The sequence below is a fragment of the Pipistrellus kuhlii genome, unplaced genomic scaffold, assembly GCF_014108245.1.
Source record: "Pipistrellus kuhlii isolate mPipKuh1 unplaced genomic scaffold, mPipKuh1.p scaffold_m20_p_8, whole genome shotgun sequence".
NCBI lineage: Eukaryota > Metazoa > Chordata > Mammalia > Chiroptera > Vespertilionidae > Pipistrellus > Pipistrellus kuhlii.
Window position 1 is genome coordinate 20598779 of NW_023425584.1, and position 15585 is coordinate 20614363.

At 38.5% G+C, this 15585-nt stretch overlaps 2 pseudogenes; both read left to right on the forward strand.

Moving 5' to 3' along the window:
- The first annotated feature begins 1434 nt into the window (after positions 1–1434).
- Positions 1435–1525, forward strand: LOC118711984 (annotated as a pseudogene).
- Positions 1526–6870: 5345 nt separating this feature from the next.
- On the forward strand, positions 6871–7874 carry LOC118711598 (annotated as a pseudogene).
- The last annotated feature ends 7711 nt before the right edge of the window (positions 7875–15585 follow it).

The following is a 15585-nucleotide window of genomic DNA, read 5'->3' on the forward strand; positions in this document are numbered from 1 at the left end:
CAAAGAAACCTATCACAGATTTCTCCATTTTCCATTTAATATGGAGAAATACTTCCCACATCGGAATGTATATAGGTAAAGGGATGCCTGTCTATATTAGATTAATATCCATCAGTAATACTTGTTCTTACCAACATGTAGTTTAAATCTTGAAATTATCCCTTTGTTTTCCTATCATTATAAACAGTCAATAAATTGAGTGCGGGGAAAATTCTAGCATCTATAAGTAAAAACACATGTCATTTTCTGTTTGCTTCTGCTTATTGCCCCGGCCTCTAATAATTTGAGGAAGAGCGAATGTCTGTAAACCAGAGACTCATGATCTGAGAGTAAAAATAGAAATGGAAAAGACAGAAAATATCATTTAATGGGAACACAATTGGCCAGTTTACCAGCAGGCTCCAAATAGAAATTGTTTTTGGAAAACAATGAGAAAATGTCAATTCTGTCTCATAAACCTTTTTGGAGGCCAATCCAGCCAGCTTTTGAAGCAAAGAGCATGGAGGAGGGGTTAAGCGATAGGGGGAAACGGGGAGGTGGGAGCATCAAGCATAGCCCACCCTCAACCCGCAAATGTGGTGTTTAGCAATGACATCAAATGAACAAGGAAGTTCACATAATTGCCCCAAATTCCTTACTGCATGACTTCAACCTTTCCGAAATCCCATTTTCCCTATCTGTGAAATCACATCCTTCCTACTTCATTTCTCACAGGAAACAATGCCAAAGTATGGATTCTTTGTTGAGTGCATCGAACAGGAAGGATTTATAGATAGACATGGTTAATGCAACCTAACACCCTAGGCCAGTGATGCAGATACACTGCTTTTCTTTTTTCCCTTTTCCTCGTTCGGGTCCTTAGAAACCTTGACCTCTGCTTGTCCTTCTAGTCTCATTGCATGTGAAGCTGCCAAAAATCTATTTGATAGATGCATTCCTGTTCTGTGTTTCATCAGACATGTTTACTAACATGTCAAAAGGATGGAGACTAGTTTTGTTTCCAGAGGAGAATATAGTTCCACGTGGCTCAGGGGCAGAAACTGCCAGGCATCATCAGACCCATATCTTCTCCTTCTGGACCTACTGCCAGAATATCTTTCCCAGGCTGCTTGTGGTTGGATGTGCTTGGTTCATAAAAATCTCCCAGCTTTTGTCCTCCATGCTCTGTCTCCTCCCCCTGACTTGATTCCAAAAAGAATAGAAATCTGAGCAGCTATGTGTTGAAGGTAGCAGGGCTCTGGAATAGAGAAACCTAGATACCTGTGTCACCCTGTGGAGTTCACCAACCAGGAGCATTTATTATGGGCTTTATAAGGGCAAGAAATAAATGTCTCTTGTATTGGAGCCTTTATACACTTGGAGGGTTGTTTGTTACAGCAGCTGTTTTCACCTAACAAATGCAAGTTTTCTGATACTAAAAAGGAGACAGATATGATCCTTTTGTAGCTCATAAAGCATAATGATCTTGTGTGAGATGAGCCTCATATAAACCTTGTTAGGACTTCAGCACATTAGCCATCTGACATGAGGGGGAAAAATAATAGCCAGGCGGGTGTGCCTCAGTGGTTGAGCATAAAATTATGAACTAGAAAGTCATAGTACAATTCCTAGTCAGGGAACATGCCCGAGTTGCAGGCTCAGTCCCTTCTGTGGGGCAGCAGGAGGCAGCCAATCAATGATCCTCTGTCATCATTGATGTTTCTATCCTTTTCTCTCTTCCTTCCTCTCTGAAATCAATTTAAAAAAATATTTAAAAAATAAAATAAATAAGAGACAGACACAAAGAGGCCACACCATTCACTGATACTTGGTCCAGTTGAAGCAAAAATAAATTCAAAGAATTAGAAGTCAGCAGTCTACATATCTAAGGCTGTTGTTTTGTTTTTTCCTAGCTCAGTTATTAGAGCAGAGGGCATAACCCCCTGCACTGAAGAATTGCTGGTTGATTCCCAGTCAGGCACATGCCTGGGTTGCAGACTCGGACCTGGGTAGGAAGTGTGAAGGAGGCAGCTGATAGATGTTTCACTCTCACATAAATATTCCTCTTTCTGCCTCTCTCTCTAAAAATCAATGAAAAATCTTTTTTTAAAAGGTTATGATTTCATGCACATAGATAATGCAAACAGTATAATGTTCAGCATTTAAAATGCAAGATGCAGCATTAATGTGCAAAGCATATTATAGTAAAAGTATGCCGATATTTAAGTAGCAGTATGATGGGGGTGGAACATTATTTTTCTGTTTTATTCATTGATTGTGTACAATTTTTTAATAATAGAAAAGTAAATTCTTTAAATGAAAAAAAAAATCAGATAATAGGAGACAGAATTATTCCCTATTGGAGAAGTTCTCTATTTAGAAAGAGGCATAATAGAGATGGTTTCTTTTTACTCTTAGGATAGACTGTATTTTAGCTAATCTAAACCTTAATCTAAGTTCCAATTTCTTTGGTTGCTTGCGATGAACACAATAGTTAAGCTTTTGTCAAAGCTGCTTCCCTTGCAATCTCTCTTATCCCATTACTGAAGCTTTTAATTCATTTGTCATATCATAATGCTTCAGCTGACAAAATTGCACATATACAGATGTCATAGCCAACTGTTGCAAGTTTCTGGATCCTAATTATATAGATGAAAGCTAGCATTACATGCAAATGGATTGAAACCCTTCGTGGAAAGAGGAATGGAAAAAATATGCTATATTAAAATATATTTAACATAGTCCTTAGGAGAAAAAATAGGAATTGAATCTGAGATGAAATTATACCATTCAACTGTATTATAAGATCTCAGATTTGAAAGGATCTGTCCACACATCTCCTCATCCAGAAACAATAATCGTTTTAAACTACTCTGTTATTTCAAACCCTAAGTGAGTACATAAGTGTTATGCTTTCTTTATATTGTTGGAGATCATATTCTAACCAAAGATAAAGGATTTCTCAGACATTAAGGTAAGCCCAGAAAAATATCAATCCAACCAGTATATTAATTCCAACTACACATTAATATTTGGGATTCCATTGAATGAGGTGAATCCAACTTTTTGCTCCTTTTTAAGGTTAACCAAGAAGCATTAACCAACATTACCCTCTTCACTTTGATCATAACAGCAAAACATTCCAGATATTTTATGCAGACAGAGTTGAAGTCCAAACTTCAGTTCTTACATTCCTCAAATTACTTTAAAAGATGAATAAATAGCGAGTATGTTGTTTTGAAACCCAAGAGATTTCTAATCAGATATATAAGTGTTTTTGCCAAAATTTAGCATTCTTCCTTCCCTCGGGTCAGGAATTATTTTTCCTACTCAAAATTGTTCAAAGTCATCTTCATTCATTTATAGATTAAGAATAAGACTACTATATTCAAGTTTTAATAGCACATTGGGTCAAAAACGGAGAATACTATAGGGCAATGGCTATAGCATGGTTTAAAAGCATAGGCCTAGGGGTCAAAGCCCATGGATTTCAGTCCAGCTTTTCCACTTACAAACTGTGTGACCGTGGGCAAGCATCCTAACCTCTTTGAGACTCATGCCTTCATTCATAAAATAAGGATAACAATAGTACCTCCCTTCAAGGAACACTACGTGACTAAATGAATTAACACATGGGAAGTGCTTGCAGTGGTGCCTGGTACATTGTGTGTTAATAGAGTGTTAGCTGTACTTATCATCACCAACCTTTGTGCGCAGATCCAGGAAATTCTTTGGAGATGATTACACCCGCCCTTCCAGATAATATGGTTGGACTGATAATTAATCTCTCTGGTTCATTTTAAGTGAACATCTGGTCAAGTTTTCATTCCAAACAATATCAGTTGGAATGACCTAGCCAGACCATGACTAAATAAGGCAAACATTCCCTAATTCTACTGTATTGCTGACCAAAAAAATTGTTTTACCCTCTGCTAAGTGCCAGAGACAATGGTAAGGCAGGGTGGAATTTTTTTTTTCCCCCAGATAAGGGAGTGTTTAAGCTAAATACGTAATTCCAACTACAAATATCTGGGTATGATATTTCTTTTAAAAAGCAGATATTACATTTGATTTTACAGATAAGGGAGTGTTTAAGCTAACTATATAATTCCAACTACAAATATCTGGGTACAATATTTCTTTAAAAAGCAGATACTTACACCACCATTCATATTCTTTAGGAACCTATCCACCTAATCCTGATTATTTGTGTGATAATTTCTCTCCCATAGAGAGAAAAGTAGGAGCCAATAGAACTGATTTACCAATGGCAGGCTTCAGCAAAATGGCATGCTGCTCTGAGAAATATAACCCCCTTGTCCACAAAACCTGATGCCCCATGGATTCTAAAAACAGCACAGCCTTCTTTACTCCTTAAGAGGAATAGTAGAGATATCTTTGAGGTTGTCTCTTGTTCAAATGCCACCTTTTAGACAGGAGATAATCTAAGAGCAAAGCAGAAAACTATAATAACTTATCTCAGGTCATGTGACAAGTTTAGAACAGAAGTGGGACCTAGCTCCTAAGACTGTCTTTGCACACTATTCCTACGCTTCCTCAAACTCCAATTATGGGGGGGGGGGGTGAGGGGGGGGGAGACTTGGCACATTAACTTCCAGAGAGCTATCAGTGTCAATTTTCTTTTTCCATTGTCTATTTGCAAACTGAAACCAAAGTTATTTCCATCCTGATCATCTGGATACCATATGTAGCATACTTGGCACTTTAACAAATAAACACGTTGTGAGCCTGCCGAAAAAATGTCAGTGAATGATCCACACAATACATTGCACCTGGATGATCGATTATTGAGGACTTAGGATGGGGAGGCCCTGGGCTAATGTTTTATAGGGAACACTTCATTATGATATAATTAATAATGATTGCACTCTTTAACAGATGAAAAATTGAGGCTTAGCAAGGTTAAGTCAATTGCCTAAAGTCACAAAAGTGAGTACCATAGTCTAGTCATTCGTACACTTTGGTGATCTCATCCCCAACCAATTGGTAAACCTTTATTCTGATCGGGGGTTATCACTGCCAGCCACAGGCCTATCACTGTCTAATTGTTCCATTTTTGGCTTTAAGGTTCACATGAGTGCATTCAAGGTGTGTTGACCTAATGCTATTTTTTCCAGTGTTTTATTTATTTAACAAACACTTATACAATAGTTCAGTGCCAGGCATTGTTCTAAGCAATCTATATATACACTGAGTGGCCAGATTATTATGATCTCTGAACGCATAATAATCTGGCCACTCAGTGTATATCCTAAATAATAAAAGGCTAATATGCAAATTGTCCACTCGACCAGGAGTTTGATCAGCAGGCAGGCTGGCCAACCACCCATGTTCCCTCCCCATGGCCAGTCTGGCTGAACCCCACCTATGCACAAATTCATGCTCCAGGCCTCTAAAATATATATATTAGACACACACACACACACACACACACACACACACACACACACTTAGTGGCCAGATTATTATGCCTTCAGAGATCATAATAATCTGGTATCACATATATATTTAATCTTTACCACAACTCAATCAGATAAAAATTAATGTCCTCATTTTATATAATAGATAAGGGACGAAGATAAGGGACGAAGGCATTTGTATAACTCGCCCAAGGTCATGTAGCTACTAAATGACATACTCGACCACAAAAGTAATATTATTTGATATTATACCTTTTTTCACTTCTTTCTTTTTTTAAGAGCATATTTTTAAAAGAAAACTTAAAGGAGCAGTGTTTTTATAGGAGGAAGATAAGGTCATCTCAGATTTTGCCTCATATCTGTTACACAATAAAATTCATGCCAGTAAATTTGGAGATCTAATTGGCTTTACTAAGCAATTCATGAATCTGGAGGCATCCCATCCAGCAACTAGAAGTACATGCTGATAAGTTACACAAAGTGGAAGCTTTGTCTGATAGGCGTGGCTCAATGGTTGAGCATCGACCTATGACCAGGAGGTTATGGTTTGATTCCTGGTCAGGGCACATGCCCAGGTTGTGGGCTTAATCCCCATCTGGGGGGGGGGTGTTCTGCAGGAAGCAGCTGATCAATGATTCTCTCTCTCTCAACATTGCTGTTTCTATCTCTCTCTTCCTCTCCCTTCCTTTCTGAAATCAATTAAAAAAAATGTTTTTTAAAATGGAAGGTTTTTTATATAGAAAGAGATTGGGACTAAGAATTTATAAAAGTGGGTTATTTCAGGCAATGACATCTTCCCTTAGGGAGAGGCAAGGGATCTCACCATAGATTACCTCACTAGAGTTGAGCAGGACATTCCAGACTGATTGGTGTAAGATTTTCCTCCTGGGAGAGGCTGAAACTGCAATTAGATTAGGTATTAAGTTTTGGCTTGGTGATATGGCTTAGCAAAAGTGACTCCATTTTGGCCAGTTTCTTTTCTTTTTTCTTCTTTTTTCTTTTTTTTAACATCTCCCATACCATGCTAACCTTGGTGTGTGCTAAGGATCACAATCTGAAAATTTCTGCTTTGGAATGTGCTTGAATAATTTTTTTCTTCCTCAGTTTTTTTCACATGATTGTTACCTGTTTTCAACCCAAAGGAATTGTGTTGCCACAAGTAACGGATGATTACTCTGCCATTAAAAGGGATTATTATAAGGACTATGTAATAACATGGCAAGGCAGCTATAATGTATAATAAGTGGGGAAAATGAACAATTTTGCATGCATTGTATGATTATAGCTATATAAAAGTCTATACGCCTATACTCTTTGAATGCTTGAGTGACAGCAGTAGAATCATGGATGATTTTTTTTTTTCATTTTCAAATTTCATCTGAAGCTATTTAGCATCTAAAGAAAAACACTCTGACAATGTCAGGCCATGGGCTGGAGCTTGCTCCCACTCACCCTCCTCGGAGCAGCCCTGGGCCCACCCACCCATGTCCAAATTTTTAGAAAATACAATGTCTAATGGTTATGAAGACCACATGGCCAAATCTGTAGGGATGACATTGGGAGAAAAAAAATCAATTGTCATCTACCTCCCTCCAAACATGACCCTGGATAAGTTGTGCAGTCTCAATAGTGGTTTTGGTAAAGTGGAATCTGTAAAACTAATTTGGGACAAAGTTGCAGGACACAGCTTGGGCTATGGCTTTGTGAACTACATGACTGCAAAGGAAGCAGAGAAAGCAATAAACACGCTGAACCGCCTGTGATTCCAGTCCAAAACCATTAGGTGTCATATGCTCAGTGGTTGAGCATCGACTGTGAACCAGGAGGTTACAGTTCATTGTATAATTATCTATAATAATAAAAGTGCAATGTGCTAATTAGACTGGACATCCTTCTGGATGACCTTCCCGATGAAGCTGGGCTGCGAAAGAAGCCTGGATCCCAGGTGTCAGAGGGAAGCCAGTCCCAGCAACCAGGGGAAGGAAGGCATACACTAGTAGCTATATAAAAGGCCAACAAAGACGCCAACTTGTACATCAGCAGGCTCCCCAGGACCATGATCCAGAAGGACATGAAAGACATGTTCTCTCGATTCAGGTGAATCATCAACTCCTGGGTCCTGGTGGATGAGATGAAAGGTTTGTCCAGAGGCAGGGCATTTATCCGGTTTGACAAATGGTCTGAAGCAGAAGAGGCAGTGGCCAGTTTCAATGGTCATAAGCCCCCAGGTTCCTCTAAGCCCATTGCAGTGAAGTCTGCAGCCAATCCCAACCAGAACAAACACGTGGCACTGCTCTCCCAGCTGTACCCCTCACCACCTAGATGGCTCAGAGATCGCATGCATCACAGGCACAGAAATTGAGGATCTCCCCTATGGGCATAGGTTACCTGAATGGGCTGTGGGTCAGTGTTCCTGGCAATGGGTCTTCTGGCGGGTGCTTCAACTATATATATATATATTATTTCAGAGAAGAAGGAAGAGGGAGAGAGAGCTAGAAACATCAATGATGAGAGAGAATCATTGATGGGCTGCCTCCTGCATACCCCACACTTGGGCTAGAGCCTGCAACTTGGGCATATGTTCTGACTGGGAATCTTCTGGTTCATAGGTCAATGATCAACCACTGAGTCACACTGGTAGAGCAACTGCTTCAACATTTTAAGAGATTTCTGCTTTGGTTAACATGAAATTGTTTCCCCAAGCAAGGTCCCATTCCCACTTCCTGGTCACTCAGTTCTGGCTCCTGCTGAGTGGTCCTGTCAGTGGCCATGGGCTACCTGTGGGGAGGGAGAGGGTCACAATGTTTCCCAGTCCCAGACATCAATGGGAATGTGCCAAAGAATTTCATGGAAACTCCGTGTATACCTGGGTCAGATGTAAGCCCCAGGCACGCCTGAAAATGGATTGCTACTCTAACATGAGTTCCTAACCACACATTGCATGTACAGTGCCCCACACATCTGATATTACTATTCACGATGATTTCTTCAGTTTCCAAAAGCATTTAACATAGCTCAAATGCATAAGATACAATAGTTCTCTTTTTAATAATGCATAAACATTTGAGCATTATATTTCTCGCATCCCCTTTCATGAATGCTAGACTTTTTTCTATTTTAATTGGATTTTGTTTTGAAACTTTGCTTTCATATGAACACTAAGCAGAAAAGTACTTACTTCTTGCCAATTATCTGCTGACAGAAAAAAAACCCCACAAATTTAACTACATCCATACATATGGGAATTCCACATACATAAGAAGTTCAGAGACAGAAAGTTAAAATTATAAGGCATTTTGAGCTAAGGATGAGGAAAGGTGCTCTGAGACTTCAGAGGGAAGTGGGCTCTGAAGTAGGATGATCAGTAATTGTGCAGTAATTAACAGCTTGCCCTGCCATATATATAAATTAAAAAAGTTATCTCTGACAATCTCTTAACATGGGCAGGCCCCTAATTTAAGTTTCAGGTTAATTTTAGCACTAGAATCTCTATATCCCAGAAAACTCTTCAGTCCCAGGCAAACAGGGACAGTTGGCCATCCTAAATCATTTTTCCAGACTCCTAACCAAACCTAAGAGGGTGGGACTAAGAAGTTAAAAGAGTGGATTATTTCAGGCAAAACCTTCCATTTTGTGCAACTAATTTAGAGCCCTCGCCAGATGGGATGCTGCCAGATTCATGAATTGCTCAATAAAGCCAATTATATCTTCAAATTTACTTGGTTGATTTGTGGGTTTTTTGTTTTTTTTTGTTTTGGTTTTTTTTGTTTTTTTAAACTTGCGTCTCTTTTAATCATGATGCAAACACAGAGAAATGAAAGCCAGAAAGAATGCAGTGAAATCTTTAAAATGAACAAGTCATATCTTTGCTAGAGTGTTGAAACCACTTAGATTTTTAAGCCTCTAACTTCCCAAATGTTTCTTTTTCCCATTGAGCATTTTATTTAAGAGCATATGATGGGGAGTCTTAGCTGTTAGGACTCCAACCTAAAATGCCTCTTAGGAATAGGCCAAAAGAATGACAATTTAATGCAACATGTAGGTCCAATCCTCAGACATCATGGATAAACATCGTCTTTATTTTTGTTTCTTATTTTTTCAACTTTCCAATGGTGAAACAATCAACTCAGACATTAACAAGAAGGCTTTCTTTCAAAGTTTGGACTGGAATTGAAGTGTCTGGGTCATTTGGTCCATCTGTTGACTTTGGAATGGGGTAGGGTGTAATTCTTGCATTGTATTACCTTCTAAGGTATCGAATAAGAACTCTTGAGATGGGAGGAGTGCTGTTTATTATTAGAGATTTATTCTATTTTTGGGAGCACACATTGAACCGTGAGAAGCAGCACAATGTAAAGCAAATGTAGTAAAAAGTGACTTTTTGCCCTTTCTGCATCAAATCATAGTGTGAGGGCAAAAACTGACCAAATAATAATCTTGCAATCATTGTTCCAAATAAAACTCTGTTGTTTTCCCAGTAAAAATAAGACATTGTTATTTTTACCTTTCTCAACTCTGTGTTGAGGGGAAAGAAATTACATGGACATTCTAAAAGATATGATTTCATAACAAGTCCTTTTGACATTCATCCTCAGTGCAGAATCTTGGATAAAGTTGGCTTATAACATTTTAATAGCTTTGGCTACACTTTCAAGTATCTTATTTACTTTAACAATAGGTTTCCTAACCAGGATCACAGAGCAAGGAATCTATTGTTAAGCCAGCCTGTCATCCTAGCTGAGGCCAAAGAATCAAGAGATGGCAATGATTTGGAGAAGCTGAGGTGCCTAGTGTGCAGCCGGCAGGCAGTATTGGGTGGTGGCTTAGCATACTGGCTCTGGAAGCAAACTGGTGTGTTCAACAGGCTAGCTCTGTAATAACAGTCCTCATTTGTAAAATGGAATAATAATACTGACCTCAAAGAGCAGTGATTCTCAACCTTTCTAATGCCTCAACCCTTAAATACAGTTCTTCATGTTGTGGTGGCCCCAACCATAAAACTATTTTCGTTGCTACTTCGTAACTATAATTTTGCTACTGTTATGAATCATAATGTAAATATATATGTTTTCCGATGGTCTTAGGCAACCCTGATAGCAGTTCTCAACCTGTGGGTCTCAATCCACAATTGAGAACTGCTGCTGTAGAGCCGGTTATTGGTCTGTATCAGAAAATAATGCCCTAATCCAAAAGCATAATTTAGATTTCAAAACCATGTCAGATGAGTGACATCTTTACTATCGCTTAAGAGCCACTCTAATAGCTTCTACCTACTCTACAAGCAAAACAGTAAAGTCAATGAGAACAAATTTCATCCTTGCAATGGAAAAGCTGTATTGTAATGGAAACACTGCTTCTGCTTTATAAAACAGCCTTATTGAGATTAATTCTTATACAATTAAAGTATGTTTTTGGTGTATTTACAGGGTCATGCAACCATCACCACAAAATAATTTAAATTGGTGGGGTTTTGTTTTGCCTCTAAAAGAAGTTGGTATCTATCTATTACCAATACCCATCACCCTTCCTTCCCACTCCCTAGTCTCCTCAGCCCAAAGTAATCACTAATCTACTTAAGCTACTTTCTGTCTCTATGGATTTGCCTATCGTGGACATTTCATAAAAGTGGAACCACACAATATGTGGTCCTCTGTGGCTGTCTTCTCGAACTTCATATAAGATTTTCAAGGTTAATCATGTTGTAGGATGTGTCAGTATTTCATTAGCTGAGTAATATTCTATTGTTATTCATTAGTTGATGGACATTTGGGTTGTTTGTACTTTATGATTACTATGAATGATGCCACTATGAATATTCACTTGCAAGTTCTTACTCAAATGTATGTTTTCATTTCTCTTGGGTTTAATAGCTAGGAGTGAAATCTCTGGGTCATGTGGTAATTTCACATAAAATTACTGTTTTGTCTGCTTGAAATCTTTGACTCCTCCTAAACAGTCTTTTCTCTCTCCCTTCTATTTTGCTGTATAATTCCTTTCACTTTGGCTAAACTGTCAATCAACTCAGTAAGACCTCTCCTGGCCAAGGAGTTGAGCACGTGGTCTAAGTCCTACCAATCAGATGCTCTCTATCTCTATGGGAATTTGATTCTTTAGCTGAGGAACAGTGAGGCAGAAAGGAGTAGGAACTCATTCATTACTGCCCATTGATTTTCTACCATGTATATCTCAGAGTTACAGTTATACTTCAACTTTTTCTTTAAATATTCAATTACACCATATCCTTCCAAAAGATTCTCTGATTTTGTTTTTTCCTTAAGCAGATCAAAGTTAGCTTTGTAGCTTGCATGCACCTTTAGCCACATCTTAAATACTTTCTTTGAATAAAGAAAAATGCATGCCTCTTTGTTACCCAAAACTGGTCTTTCTGTTGATGCTATAATTTAATCAACTCACATCTACCTCTCCCCCTACCCCATCCTGAGTCCATTATCCAAGGGGAAAAGGAAAAACACTCTTCATTATAAGCTCTGATTGAAAAAATGAGGAATTGAAGCAAGTCCCTGAATTCACCCTGTGTCCCAAAGACAAAGATGCAAACACTCAGAGCTGCCAGCAATAGTTCTTTCTTGGTCATGTTATAATCTGAGGCTTTTGCAGTCCATGGTCCCTGCTCTTTCATGTATATAAAAAGGATGCAGTTAAAACAAATTAAAGGCCTACATGCCTTCATCCTGTATTAACCCACAGACCCACAGAAGGATTCTCAAACTCAGAAATCAGATCCTGAACTACTGTCTTTCTAACAGTGAAAGACAAAGTACACAGGGCAATTAAAGAGGTGATTTGATTCTGGCTGTTGCAATAAGAAAAATGTCCATTAAAGAAGGACATATCAAATAAAAATATAGGGACCTGTGGTTTTATAAAGGGAAGTAGATGGGAATCATGATGCAAAGTGAAGGCAGGGCTTAACTGAGTCATCCAGGAAGGGTGGTTTTTGTGGTTAGCTCTATCCTGAAGCAGTGAAGCTTGGAAAATTTATTTCTGAAAGCAAAATGCTTACATAAAATTCAGTCTTCCCTTCCTTCCTTTTTTCCTTCCTTTTTTCCTTCCTTCCTTCTTCCTTTTACTTTGCTCCCTGTTTCCTTCCTTCCTTCCTTTCTTCCTTTCTTTCCTTCCTTTCCTTCCTTTCTTCTCCTTTCTTTTCCTTCTCTTCCTGTTTCCCTCCTTCCCTTCCTCTCTTCCTTCTTTCCATACTTTTCTCATTTAAGAAATATATATATTGAGTATCTATTTTTATGCAGGGACCATGGCTCTGGGTTTAAGAGAGGATCCTGCTATCTAGGGTCCTTGTAAAAGGAAACAGAGCTTAGGAGGTGACCTGCATAGGCTGAGGGAGCGGCTTTGAGGCTGACTCTTTTCCTCTTACTGCCTCTTCTCATCATTCCCATTGCACATCCCCTCCCTTTTCTTGGTCTCTGTGCTTTGGATCAAGATGCCCCTCTGTCTGGATAGCACTTCTACATTTTCCTACCACCTCCAGGACAATATAAATACCTTTTCCTCTAAGGAATTTTTCTATATTTCAAATGAAGTTACCTGAGATAACTGTGGGAGGCTTTAATGGTCTCTCCCAAGGTCATGGCATTTTAAAATAAAGATGGTCTACTTTTCTTCATTTTATCTAAAGCGGTATGTTTAAGCAGCTTCAGGACAGCCTCCAATCCCCAGTCCCCTCTGCCAGCTAGATTGTCTCCTATAAATCCCTGTAGAAGTTCTAACAGGTTCACTGAGATGAATGAATCTCTCCTTCCCTTAATTATATTATTTAATAATCTACCTTATTGAAATTATTTATAAATTTCTGCTCTGGTAGTTTGTAATATGTTTTTTATTTATTTGTCTATCTCCCCAAATGCCTTTTATACCTATCGTGTGTAAATTTTTTTTGCGTATAATTATGGAGCAAGAGTGAAGAGTAAGCATTATAGGGAAGATTCTGTGCTTCGTTGGAAAACTACATTGTCCAGAACACAGCCTTCCATTGCTATCTTCCTCTGATTCTATGGGAGCTACAATTCCATAGGCTGTGAACAATTGTTAGCAATGTGAACCCATTTTTGTCTATAGATGCGCCAATTCTATCTATTGGAGATTCACTGAGGAAGAGTCCAGGTTTGCCTCCACTTCACATTCATTTCAACATCCCTGATATATAACGCCTTTTGTTGTTATTGTTTAACACATCTCTAATTTCCTCATGGAGTTGATAAAATCTTTGACCCGTGTTCATCCTTATACCTATATGAAGTCATGATTTTACTTATTTTTCAAAGTTATATTTTAACAAGGTTGGATTACATTAAATCGCTCAGATCATCAAGGAGCACTGAGGAAATTCCTGATAGGCATGACTTCAGGGGAAATAGAGCATAATAGTTAAGAATATCAGATTTGCAGTAGACTCTGTGAGTTCAAATTCTACCCAGATCTACTACTTTTTTCCTTCCTATACATGTGACCTTGAGCCTGCTACTTATCCTCTCTGTGCCTCAGTGGAGACAATAGTACTTATTTTACAGAGTTGTTGTAAGGACTTCATGAGCTCATCAAACAATGTGTGGCATCTGGTTAGAGCTCAGTGAATACCAGCTTTTACTATTATTAATTAATAAGGAAATATATAAGGAAATTCTGTGTACCACTTTAAATCTTAGCAGGTTAGAGACAGAAAGCAAATTTTTCCTGGTCATTTGTCTCAAGTATTCACAGCCACAGTTCCATGTATAGAAAGACAAGAGGAGATGATAGAAAGAAGTAGAATTATTCTGCAGTCTTGTCCCACTTTGCAAATAAAGTATTTAAATGTTATTCCTGCGTTTTTCAAACCAAGGCCCCTAATTGGCAGACAAAAGGTCCTTCCTGTTTTTCTGTCACTGTTAGACCACCACATCATGCCCACTTTCCCAGAATTTCTTAAAAATCTCCCCTCTGACTCAAAATAGAAAATGGAGCTAAGGCCCAGCTATTGGGGCCATTTCTATCTTAGGGGACACATTTTCAAGGTATCAATTTATAATCCCATTCTAGCCAATTTTCTGAGACATTTGGGGGCCTTTTATGATCTTATGTTATTCCATCTCCCTTTGTGGCCAGATGAAGCTCCTTTCTGGGTATCTGTGATTGACTGTCTGGGAGATAACAATAAAAAAAAAAAAAAGGACAAAGCAAGAAATGTTAGAGGTAGAAAAAGGAAGTATCAGATTGACCCAGGAAGCCAGCTGAGAGAAGCAGTCTTTGCACACCATGGTGATTTGTGAACTCCACTCAGGGGAAGAAATTATATCTCAGGGAAACAGCCACAGTGCTTGGGGTGCTTTTGTTGCTGTTTTACTGTTTTATCATTTTATTTTGAGGGAAAGGGCCTTTTCTGCTTTTGTTTTGTCTATTTTAGAACAACATATTTAAAAGATGTTGCTACATTGTTTAGCTTTGAATTGATGATTACTACCAATTTCTTTTTTAAAAAACACAAATTTCTTTTTTATTGATTTCAGAGAGGAAGGAAGAGGGAGAGAGAGATAGAAACATCAATGATAAGAGAGAATCATTGATTGACTGCCCTCTGCACACACCCCCATTGGGGATTAAGCCCGCAACCCAGGCGTGTGACCCTGATGGGAATCAAACCTGGGACCCTTCAGTCCACAGGATGACTCTCTATCCACTTTGCCAAATCAGCTGGGGCATCTACCGATTTCTTTGAATTCACTTTGAATCTGGGGCCCATCTCCTTAGCTAACCCATATTTGCCCATAGTATCAAGTTTCTTAATTATGACGTCTAGAGGTCAAGATAGGTAAATATTTAAAGCATATGTCTTTTTTTTCCATTGGCATTTAACTAATTTATTAATTTATTTTTATCCTCACACCAGGGGTTATGCTTATTGATTTTATTTTTTATTTCATTTATTTTTTAAAATATTGTTGAAAGTATTACATATGTCTCCTTTTTCTCCAATTGACCCCTTATAGCCTGCCCCCGACTCCTACCCCAGGCCTCCACCACCCTATTGTCTGTGACCATGGGTTATGCATATACGAAGAATATATATCTTAATTCTTCTGGGAACCTTACTTTTGTTAGTTACTTAAAAGGATCAAGAGGAACACACATTTAAGACTTGTTGCTCTGGAGGATT